The 12,485-nt window shown below is 41.3% G+C and overlaps 1 protein-coding gene across 1 annotated transcript in view; it reads left to right on the plus strand.

Annotated features, from left to right (window-relative positions):
• Positions 1 to 12,485, plus strand: part of PMM1 (phosphomannomutase 1) — a 615,734-nt gene that overhangs the window by 43,651 nt on the left and 559,598 nt on the right. The window lies entirely within an intron of this gene.

Here is a 12,485-nt window from a genome sequence, read left to right on the forward strand (position 1 = left end):
TCTTGATGAGGTACTTCTGTGGTCTTTCCAACTGTTGCAGGTGTTTTGTAAGGTACATCCCAAATGGGGCGTTGTACTCTGATGGGTCTGATGAGTGATGAGTAGTGGGGCACATTGACCTCTTTTGATCTGGATGCGAACCCTTTTGCGATTAGGTGGGCCACTTAGAAGGATTTTCTAACCACTTTGGCAATGTGATTATCAAAGGTGCGATTACTATCTGCTTGGGTCCCCAGATCCCTTATTACGTCTTCCATATTTAGGGGACTACCACCTATGTGGTAGTTTGTGGGTACTTTGTTTTTTCCAAAGGGGATGACTATGTACGTTTTGGCATTTAGCTTGAGGCCATGATTTTGACACCAGGTATCCGTCTCAGTGAGACCCTTTTGGAGGATGACTGTGTCAGCCAGAAAGTCAATTATAGCCTCTATAAATTTCAATAAAGTTTATTTGTCACAAATGAAGCACGTTCACCTACTCAGTAGGCTTCATCAGAGTTGACCATAATTTAGATACATTTACTCAAAAAACTTAGAAAGGGAACAACATAAACTGTTGAGAGATTCTCAGGATTATGCTGAAAAATGTGCTTATCTTGCACCTCCTAAGGTTAAGAACTTTTATCTGATCTTTGATTTTAATAGTCATTTCAACCCTGTTTGTTCCAATTTACCCTTAGAGATTGATCATGATGATGAATTTTTGTATTACTCTCCACTTAGGAGGTCTGAGAGATTGGTTCAACAAAGAGGGGATTTTCCAACTCGACTGACCCCTTATACCTCCCTGGGGAGAACCATGGATATACAATCAAAAGGCGAGGGTAGGAAAAACAAGTGCAACAACTGAGGGAAAAAAACGCACAAAGTTTTGAGCTTGGCTGCCCACTCGTATGTTTGTGATAGTATTGTTAGTGATTTTAACATTTTTAATTTAAGTTTTGTTTCATTAACTTCAGCCCACCATTCCCTATTGTGTAAGGGATTCATGTTTGTAACTCATTTTAAGACTGATGCAGCAAAATTGTTGATTAATTTAAAATTATTTACCAGAAATTTGAATTTGAAGCTATTTTTTTAACTCTAGCCCTCCATGTTCTATAGAGTTAAAAAGAAAAAAAAAGCATTTTTATCCCCCCTTCAAACCCTAGTGTTTCAGTATTTGATCAATTTTGTGAAAATTAGATCATGAGCTACTTTCTGAAACCTAGGGTGTGTTTGGACAACTTAACACAAGAAGAACAGGCTGCTGTTTGTGAATTGACATACAACCGAGACATTAGAGTTATAAAGCCTGACAAAGGTGGGGGGGCCAGTTATTGTGAATCAGCCCGACTACTCATGTAAAATGTCTGCTATATTTATAGGTTCATAGGTAGGTACTAGGCTATCGGCCCAAGGGCCTACGTAAGCCTAGCCAACAAGGTTCCCTGGCTTATGCCACCCAAAAAAGTTATTTTCCTGTGCCACTGTCGAGCAGAGACACAGAAGTGATCCCCGGGCTGTATTTCCTATTTCCCAACCACTCATCAAGATTTTTCTTGAAGAGTGCTAATGAAGAACTTTGCTTGACATAGATGGGTAGCCTGTTCCAGAGTATGGGAAGTCTCTGGGACAGGAATCTATCCCTGCAGCATGTCCTGTTTATTGTGGTGACAAGGTTTAGGTCCCTAGAGCGTGTAGCTCGGAGGGATTGGGATTTCTTTAGGTGTAGCATGTCCAACAGCTCTGGGTTTGACATAGTTTTATATGTTAGGCAGAGATCACCTCTGAGTAGGCAATATGCTACGGAGTAAAGCTGTAGTTTTTTGAGGCGGTCAGTGCAGGGCATTTATTTGAGGCCAGTAATCCTCTTTGTGAGGTACTTCTGTGGCCTTTCCAGCTGCTGCAGATGTCTTGTGAGGTACATTCCAAAAGGGGTGTTGTACTCTATAATGGGTCTAATGAATGTCAAGTAGAGGGGAACAATGACCTCTTTTTTCCTGGATGAGAACCCTTTTATGATGAGGTATGCCACATAGAAGGACTTCCTGACTACTGTGGCGATGTGACTATCAAAGGAGAGACTACTGTCCACCTGGGTCCCAAGGTCTCTTATCACACATTCAGTGTTGAGTAGATTGCTACCTATGTGGTAGTTCATGGGTACAGAGTTTTTACCAAAGGGGATGACACTGCACTTTTTTGCATTGAGCTTGAGGCCATGGCTCTGACATCAGGCATCTGTCTCAGCGAGGCCCTTCTGTAGGATGTCCACATCATTTGGGGACTTGACTATGGCTCCTAGTTTGCAGTCATCTGCGAACTTCATTAGCCAGAGGCCTTCTGTGTTAGCCTGTACTTCAGAGAAGTAGATATCAAACAGGAGAGGTCCCAAGATGGAACCCTGCGCTACTCCACTTGTCACTGCTTTGAGGTCAGATTTGGAGTCTGCAACTTTTACAGTGCGGGTTATGTCAGTGAGCCAGTTGGCAACCCATCTTGTGATGTAGGGATTTATACCTAGTTTAGTGAGTTTAGCTATAATTCCAGAATGGAGGATGGTGTCGAAAGCCTTGGCAAGGTCAAGATAGGCTGTGTGAACCACCTTACCCTCATCTACGGCTTTGGTGATTGCCTCAAAGAAGTCGATCAGGTTCAGGAGGCATGATCTGCCTTTCACAAACCCGAACTGGGTGGGATCCAGAGTTTGGAGGTTACCAATGTCTTTGTTTATGAGTTCCATGGCCTTGCAGACCAGGCTCGTCAGGCTAATAGGTCGATAGTTCCCAGGATAAGTGGTGGCTCCCCTTTTGAGGAGTGGGATAACTGTTGCTGTGCACCATTCAGTGGGCACAAAGCCTGATGCGAGGCTATTATTAAACATGGTGCTTAAGTGGGGAGCCAGTTCGTTCTGAAGTTCGTGTAAAATGCAGCCTGGGATGTTGTCTGGTCCCATGGATGTTGTGTTTTTGGCTTTAGGGAGTGCAGCTTTTACCTGTGTAGTTGTGATTACAGGGACTCTGCATTCTTCCTGTATAAATATGGGCCCTTTAGGGGATGGGGGGGGGGTACAGTTAGCACTGAACCTATCTGTCAGGATGTTGGCAATATCAGTTGGTTCTGTAATTTTCGTGTCTTTGTGCTGTAACTCAGAGCAGATCTGGGTATTGCCATCGAGATTCTTGACACAGCTATAAAATGCTTTGTGGTTGTCCTTATAATTAGTGGCAATTTTGTTTTCGTAGCTAGCTTTGGAGGATCTTATAAGGGATCTCAGCTTCTTACTGAGGCTGACCAGGGAGCTCCTCCACTCATGGGATTTTACTCTCTTTTGCAACAGTTTCTTTCTTCTGTTGTACAGTTTGTTTATGGCAGGGGACCACCAGATTGGCTTCATTTTTTTTGGAGGATAGCATCTTGGTTCTGTTTGGGATAGCACGATCCATGCACTCATGTAAGTGCTTATAGAGTGCATTTGTGTAGGATTCAGCAGTTGTAACTGTATTGTCCATCTGCATGGGTGTCATGAAGTTCATCACTTCTGTCTTAAGAAGCATGAAGTTGGCTTTGGAGAAATTATTTACTGTGGTTTCCTTAATGGGGGGTGGGGGCGGGATGTGAATATCAAGCGTGATTAGCTTATGGTCGGATCGGACCAACGAGGAATTGACTTCAGGTGTGGAACACCGGTCACTCATGCTGGTAATGACTAGGTCTAGGATATTGTTGCCCCTGGTGGGGTTGGGGGTGTGGATAAGTTGATCCAGGGCATTGGAGTTTATGAATTCCAGAAACCTTTGAGCTAAGAAGTTGGTACAAGAGTAGTTTTCCCAGTTAATGGTGGGGTAGTTGAAGTCGCCCATTATTAGGGTGTTTGGTTGAACCATAATATTTTCCAGTACATCAAGAAAAGAGGAGTGGAAATCCTGGGGCATGGTGGGGGATCTGTAGCAAGCTACAATTTGGATTACAGTTTTGCCCAGAGTTAGTTGCACTTGCATAACCTCAGATGCATTATGCTGAGCAACTAGCCTGGAGGTGTGGATATCCTTAATGAATATGGACACACCTCCAACTTTGGTGTTTCGGTCCAGGTTACATGGCCAAAAAGTGTGGTATGAGTTATAGCCTGGTAGTGCAGGGGTGCTCTCTGGAGCCTTGAACCAGGTCTCACTCACTGGACAGATATCGATGTTCTCCATTTTAAGGAGTGCCTCGAGTGAGTGCATTTTGAGATTTAGACTTCTAGCATTGAGTAGCATTACTCTCAGGTTTTGCTTGCCTGTTCCTGTTATAGTGGAGAATTTGTTATTTGAATCTTGCCTAAAAAGGCACTATAGGGGCAGCAAGAGCCTTAGCCAGTATCCGGAATCCCAGGGGTGACAGGTGCAGGCCATCTCTGGCAAAGCATCATGGTCTGTAGACCATGTCGTCCCAGGCAGACAGATACTGGATCCCCTTAGATTGACACCAGAACCTTAGCCAATTGTTGAAATCAATCATTTTGTCCTTGTACTGTGGTATCATTCGGGGCGATGGCAGAATGCTACTCAGGGCTAGGGTCATACCTGCCTGGGCTACAAGATCGGAGAGCTCTTCCATGTCTCTTTTCATGTAGTCCAGTGAGGTACGTCTCAGGTCATTCATACCAACATGGACAATGAGAGAGTCATATTTGTACTTGTTGTGGAGTGACCTGAGTGCGTGGGTTATGTGGCGGATCTTGGCACCCGACAGGCAGCTGACAGTAACCTTCTCCTTGTTTAGCCTGGTGAGTGGGACATCAGTGTGCCTGACTATAGAGTCACCTATGACTAGTGTGTTGGGTACGTTGTTTTGCCTTATTGGCTGTGGTTGAGTGGCACACTAAGTCTGTGGGCTATGTGTCATTTGGGTTGTGTTGGGGGATGGAGGTTGCTTGCGTTTCTGCTTTGGAGGTCTCTGTTGCTTAGACAGATTATTATTGAGAGCCTCCGTGAATGTTTTTGTGTTACTGTGTGTGGATTGTGGTGGTGTAGATTTAGTGAGACTATGTGATGAGTGTGGTGTGGTGCAGATGTTTACCTTCTCCTCATGACTGTCAAGTTCAGTCTTGGTTGGAGAGAGCTTTACCTCCAGTTTGGCTACATAAGTGATCTCTCACAGGTTGTACTGTTGGGTGGTAGGAGGAGAGGGTTGTCTGTGTACATGAGGCAATTTCTACATTGCCTCAAGATGCCCAGATTCATCAGATAGACAGGAGAGAACACTGGGAGCTGACCCTTGGACATACCTGAATAAAAAACTATTTTCCTCTAGATAAGTGAGGAAAATGAGTACAAGAGCTGTTTTTCTCTAAGCAAGTGAGAAAAGTAAGTGCAAAAACTGTTTTCCTCTAGGTTATGAGGAAGATTGAGTGCTATAGTAATTAGTAGCTTATTTAGTGCTTACAAGTTCTGAACAAGTGCTGAGCATGAATAAACAAATTTAAGTGCTAAAACTAAGAATCTGTATCTGCACTAGATGAGTTACAGGACAGAAACAAGTGCAAATGCAGGCTTTCAAATCAGAAAGTTGAGAGAGATGGAAGAGATTGCCCAAACGGCCAATAACTACAATTTCTGGGCCAAAACCACTCCTTATGTGGTATACAGGTTACCTAGTGCTTACTACTCCCACTGATAAGCTAGAAAGCTTCCCTCTAACACAGAAAGGCTTGGGGGGCTCAGAAGCTTACATACAGTCCTGGATACAGCAAATCTGTGTCTGGAACACTATTTACAGGAAAGGTAGGATACAGGCTTACAGTTTTTTTTTTTACAGAAAAGTAGCAAAAACAGTAGTAAAAACAATTCACATGCAGTGCAAGCTAGGAGACTTGAGTATGTAGCAATATTAGACCAAACAGTTTAAAAAATGCAATTAAATTAAAAAGGACTAAAAGCAAGTGCAGAAAGAGTTTATTAGGTAGAATGTGGTAAAGAGATGGGACTGGGGGAGTGTCCCAGATCAAATCTACAGTGGGATGGGCAATTGCAAAAGCCACCAAATTTAAACTACAAGCCAAAAATAGGGAGTGTGGGTGGGACAAACATTTTCAACAGAGATCTAAGGAACAACTAACAGTACAAACTCTAAAACCAAACAAATATACTCAGCTCTGTATATTTGCAGATCAGTCTCTCAGAACAGGGAGAAAACAGTTTCAACAGAGATCTAAGCAACAATTAACAAACTCTATAGCCAAAAAAATATACTCAGCACTGTATATTTGCAGGTAGTCTGGAAGGCAGTCTCTCAGAACACAAGTTCCATCAATTAAAATGCTTGATTGAATGATTGTGACACATATGGGAGGATATCAAAGGATGAATTTAATGTAACATACACCAAAATTGATTTTGCTTTATTTCACTCACTGAGTCAGGATACTATCACACAGCAGGAGTATGAGTTTTTAAAAATGAAAAAAAAAACATACATTCCTTGTATGTTTGGTATCCCCCCCCCCATCAAGACCTACTGTAGCAGCAAAGGAGTCTAAATCTGAGCCAATAGCAGCTTAGATTGACTTGCACTGTTAAGCATATATTATCTAACTATCCATATATTCTTCGAGATTGTTGGAATTTGCTTGAGTTGATCAATCTGTTGGAAATCAGAACTAGTACGTTGTTGTTAACTATTGATGTTGTCAACTTTTTTTTTTGTGATACTACATGATATAGGTTTAAAGTTTTTTAACAAAGCTTTATGTCAGAGTGACAACCTTTCAAACTCTAAGGTAAACTTCTTAACTGATTTTATGGATATTGTTTCTTCACAACAACCTTATTTATTTTGAGGGAAATTGTTTTGTCAGGCTTTGGGTGTTGCTATGGGAAAAGAGATTTGTGTTTTCTTTCCCTTTTATTGCTCATGTGGTCTCCTACTTTCAGTTTTTAGATGATATGCTTATTGTTTGGAATGGAGATGAAGCTTTGATCCCCCTGTTCATGGAATATTTAAATAGCAAATGGTTCTTTTTGAAATTCACCTAGCAATACCACAGTGACTGGATTGCCTTTTTGGATGTTTATTTATATAAAAACAATATAAGAAACAGTCTTTTTTCTACCATTTATCATAAAAAGAAAAAACTGTGAGAAAGCTGAAGGAGCATAGAAGAGAATGTGCTGATATTAAAAATAAAAAAAAGAACGCATTGTTCTTACGTTCTTTAAAATGCAACAGTTTAAAGAGATTTATATTTTGTGTTGTTGATAAAGTTTCTGAGGATGAAAGGGGAGTGGACAGTGAAAGTCTGCTGGATTACAAAGAGGCACTGTGGCAACTTAAGTTAGATGCCCCTAGGGAACCTGGCATCAGTGACAGTATTTCTATTATAGGTGTTCTTAAACTTAGGGCTGGTTTCATTTAAGCTTTGAAGTATTATGTGGGCTGTTTACAGTGTGTTACAACATATTTCAATGCTCTACATGCTATTTTTAAAGACACACATTTTTGAAGACATGATTTTTTACAACAGTTTTTTACACAAGCACAAATTATTATTATTATCATTATTTACAAGGTTATATTTTTATATTAATGCCACTTTGTTTATAATAAGTTAGTGTTTTATTGTATTTAATTGACTTTATTGTTCATAATGATTTGGGTTTACATGGGCTTGTTACTTTAAGAAAGACAGATCATTTAATTGATTATGCTGTCATTGAATTGAAACTACTTAAATGATTTTTTGAATTTTATGGTCAACTCTGATGAAGCCTATAGAGTAGGTGAAGGTACTTAGTTTTGAGTGCTGTTCATTTTTTATGTTTTATTTTTGTTTGTGTTTTCACTTCATTCTTGGTTATAAGTCATATAACTTTCATGTGATCCATAGTTACACAAGGAAACATGCTTTAGTTTAGTGTGTTTCTTTATTTATTGATTATTTACATTTGTTAGTCAAGGTTGCTCAGCTGGGTAGACCATTGCATGCACTAAGAAAAAAAAAAGAAAGGAAAAACCCAGCAAGATGCAGTAGACATGCAGATAATACAGAAGGCATAATTCAGCAGATGTGTATAACATAGTCCTAAACATAATAACATAAAAATTAAAGTATGTTCATCTGTATGTTACATGAAGTACTTTTTCTAGTGCAAATATTTTATAAATTAACAGCAAGTCTTGCAAGTGAAAATGGCTACAATTATTGTTTAAGTTAGCTGATAAGTAAAACAGTTGCATAGAAAGAGGGCTACATAGCAAGGGTTATGTACTTGTAGCTTAGTAAAGGAATGGAGCGCACAGATGATGCTACAGTTGTTACTGAGTTGATAGGTCAGAAAGGATTTAATTGTCCATTTGTCTTTGGTATTACTGCAGGAGGAAACTTATTCCAAATTTCATCAATGTAGGTGGAAAGCATTGAGTTGCTGAATGAATCAAAGGATATGGGAATATGGACCAGCTGGTGACAGGATTGTCTAAGGCTGCATATTGTTTCTGGTTGCACCAAGAAGCCTCCAGTTAATAACCTTAGATAGTGGTGGGCAGTTTGAATAGCAGAAGAGTTTGCCAATCAAGCATAACTTTGTAGAAGTGAGGCAGTGTTTATATTTAAGCCAGATGAGATCATGGAGGAGAGATAGTGGTGTATCTGACTGCTGTGATCAGCAGCAAAACAAATTATTTTATTATGTGCTTGTTCTAGTTTGATTTTAAGTGGTATGGTCAGGTTATAAAAGAGGTAATAGGAGTACAAGAAACATAGTAGAAGATAGGATCTAGCTCTGGAAACTCTAGGTTTGACTGTTACGAAAGATTTAATTCTGAGTTCATCCAAAGTGAGTTTATTTTTTGTGGTTTAGTTGTGCACATGAGAGCTGTAAATAATGTGATTATTAAAGGTAAAGTCAATAATCATAGTTGTTTCTCCTTTAAACATCTACAGTTGGGGTGGGATTGATTGAGGTGATATGGAGTGGGTTACCCAACATAGAACACCTAGGATCTGGACGAGTTTTGGGCTGGCACTTATTAGAGGGAGTATAGGATAGAAAATAATTTTGTCTTTGAGCCATTCAAGCCAGTGCATTTCTTTGTGCCGGCCCCAAGCCTGGATAATGGGGAGGGTTGCATCAGGAAGGGCATCGGTTTAAAACTTTGCCAAATAATTAATGCGGACATCAGTAAATATTTACATACCGGATCGGTCAAGGCCTAGGTTAACAACGACCACCACCAGTACTGTTAGCCAACAGGGTGCTGGCGGAAATTGGGCTACTGTTGGCCGAAGGAGGAGAAGACACGGAAGGCATGGCCGAAGGCAGGAAGAGAGGAAAAAGGCTAGGACTGTGGTAGTGAGGGTCGGAACTTTGAATGTTGGCAGTATGACTGGTATAGGGAGAGAGCTAGCCGATATGATGGACAGCGGGAAGATTGGTATATTGTGTGTGCAAGAGACCAGATGGAAGATGAGTAAGGCTAGGTGTATCGAAGGTGGGTTCAAATAGTTTTATAATGGTGTGGATGGGAGGAGAAATGGCATAGGAGTTATCCTGAAGGAACAGTATGCTAAGTGTTTTGGAGGTGAAAAGAGTGTTGGATAGAGTGATGTTTATGAGCTGAAAATTGATGGTGTAATGATGAATGTTGTTAGTGCATATGCTCCACAAGTTGGGTGTGCGATGGATGAGAAAGAAAAATTTTGGAGTGAGTTGGATGAAGTGGTGATAACTGTACCCAAAGGTGAGAGAGTGGTGATTGGAGCAGATTTCAATGAGCATGTTGGTGAAGGGAACAGAGGGGGATGAGGAAGTGATGGGTAGGTATTGTGTTAAACAAAGGAATGCAGAAGGTCAGATGTTAGTGGATTTTGCGAAAAGGATGGACATGGCTGTGGTGAATACATATTTTAACAAGAGGGAGGAGCATAGGGTGACATACAAGAGTGGAGGAAGATGCACACAGGTGGATTATATCTTATGTAGGAGGGCCAGTTTGAAGGAGATTGGAGACTGTAAAGTGGTGACCGGGGAAAGTGTAGTTAGGCAGCATAGGATTGTTGTTTGTAAGATGACGTTGGTGATCAAGAAGAGGAGGAGGAGTGTGAGGGCAGCACCAATGATCAAATGGTGGAAATTGAAAAAGGGTAATTGTGAGGTGGAGTTCAGAGATGAGGTACGACAGGTACTGGGTGGCAGTGAAGAATTACCAAATAGCTGGGTAACTACAGCAGAGCTAGTAAGGGAGACGGCTAGAAAGGTGCTTGGTATGACATCTGGACAGAGGCAGGATGACAAGGAGACATGGTGGTGGAATGAGGAAGTACAGGAGAGTATACAGAGAAAGAGGTTGGCAAAGAAGAAGTGGGATTGTCAGAGAGATGAAGTAGACAGGAATATAAGGAGATGAGGTGCATGGCAACGAGATAGGTGACGAAGGCTAATGCATATGAAGAGTTGTATGAAAGGTTGGACACTAAGGAGTGAGAAAAGGACCTGTACCGATTGGCTGGACAGAGGGACAGAGCTAGGAAAGATGTGCAGCAGGTAAAGGTGATAAAGGATAATAAGGGAAACATACTCACAAATGAGGAGAGTGTGTTGAGGAGATGGAAAGAGTACTTTGAGGGGTTGATGAATGAAGAGAATGAGTGGGAGAGAAGGTTGGATGATGTGGAAATAGTGACTGATGAAGTACAATGGATCAGCAAGGAGGAAGTAAGGATAGCTATGAAGAGAATGAAGAATGGAAAGGCTGTTGGTCCAGATGACATACCTGTGGAAGCATGGTGGTGTTTAGGTGAAATGGCAGTGGAGTTTTTAACCAGATTGTTTAATGAAATTTTGGAAAGTGAGAGGATACCTGAGGAATAGATGTGCAGAGCTGTAGTAAGTACAGAGGGATTACATTGATCAGTCACAGCATGAAGTTATGGGAAAGAGTAATGGAAGCTAGGTTAAGAAGGGACGTGATGATTAGTGATCAGCAGTATGGTTTCATGCCGGGAAAGAGCACTACAGATGCGATGTTTGCTCTGAGAGTCTTGATGGAGAAGTACAGAGAGGGTCAGAAGGAGTTGCATTGTATTTTTGTAAATTTAGAGAAAGCATATGACAGGGTGCCTAGAGAGGAGTTGTGGTATTGTATGAGGAAGTCGGGAGTGTCAGAGAAGTATGTAACAGTGGTACAGGATATGTACGAGGGTAGTGTGACAGAGGTGAGGTCTGCAGTGGGAGTGACGGATGCGTTTAAGGTGGAAGTGGGATTACATCAAGAATCAGCTCTGAGCCCTTTCTTATTTGCAATGGTGATGGACAGGTTGACAGACGAGATCAGACAGGAGTCCCCATGGACTATGATGTTTGCAGATGACATTGTGATCTGTAATGAGAGTAGGAAACAGGTGGAGGAGACCCTGGAGAGATGGAGATATATTCTAGAAAGAAGAGGAATGAAGGTCAGCAGAACTAAGACAGAAAATATGTGTGTGAATGAGAGGGAGGATAGAGGAATGCTGAGGATGCAAAGAGTAGAGGTGGCGAAGGTGGATGAGTTTAAATACTTGGGATCAATAGTTCAGAGTAATGGTGAGTGTGGAAGAGAGGTGAAGAAAAGAGTACAGGCAGGATGGAGTGTGTGAAGAAGAGTGTTAGGAGTGATTTGTGACAGACAAGTACCAGTAAGAGTGAAAGGGAAGGTCTTCAAGTTGGTAGTGAGACGAGCTATGTTTTATGGGTTGGAGACAGTGGCATTAACAAAAAGGCAGGAGTTTGAGCTGGATGTGGCAGAGTTAAAGTTGTTAAGATTTGCACTGGGTGTGACGAGGGTAGACAGGATTAGGAATAAGTATATTAGAGGGTCAGCCCAGGTTGGAAGGTTTGGAGACAAAGCCAGACAGGCAAGATTACGTTGGTTTGGACATGTGCTGAGGAGGGATGCTGAGTATATTGGGAAAAAGATGCTAAGGATGAAGCTACCCGGTAACAGGAAAAGAGGAAGGCCTAAGATAAGGTTTATGGATGTGGTGAGAGAGGACATGCAGGTGGTTGGTGTGACAGAGCAAGATGCAGAGGACAGGAAGAAATGGAAATAGATGATCCGATGTGGCAATCCCTAACTTGAACAGCCAAATGAAAATTATGATGTCTTTGAGCCATTTAGAAGTAGACCTATAGAATTGCAATTTATCCTTATCTTGTTTATATAAAAGGGTGACTAAAAAAAGATGACTGAATGTATGCAGAATAGAACCGGAGACAGCAGTTATGGAGGAGTCTGCATAATGGATGAGTTTGTCATTCTATATATTTATATGTTGAGTGCCAAAACAATTGCACAAATGGTAAAGAGAAGTAGCAAGCACTGAACCTTGGAGACACCAACAGTAATAGGGCATTGTGCTGATGTTGCAAAGTTCTGTTTCACTGCTTATGATCTGTTCTCCAGATAGCTGCTGAACCAAACCATCTAATAGCACTTAGTGTCAGTCATGTTTTCTGAAGAAGCTGACTAGCTTTGCTA

This window comes from Protopterus annectens, chromosome 1.part1 (genome assembly GCF_019279795.1).
Source record: "Protopterus annectens isolate FY-2018-M chromosome 1.part1, PAN1.0, whole genome shotgun sequence".
In the NCBI taxonomy this organism is placed as follows: domain Eukaryota; kingdom Metazoa; phylum Chordata; order Ceratodontiformes; family Protopteridae; genus Protopterus; species Protopterus annectens.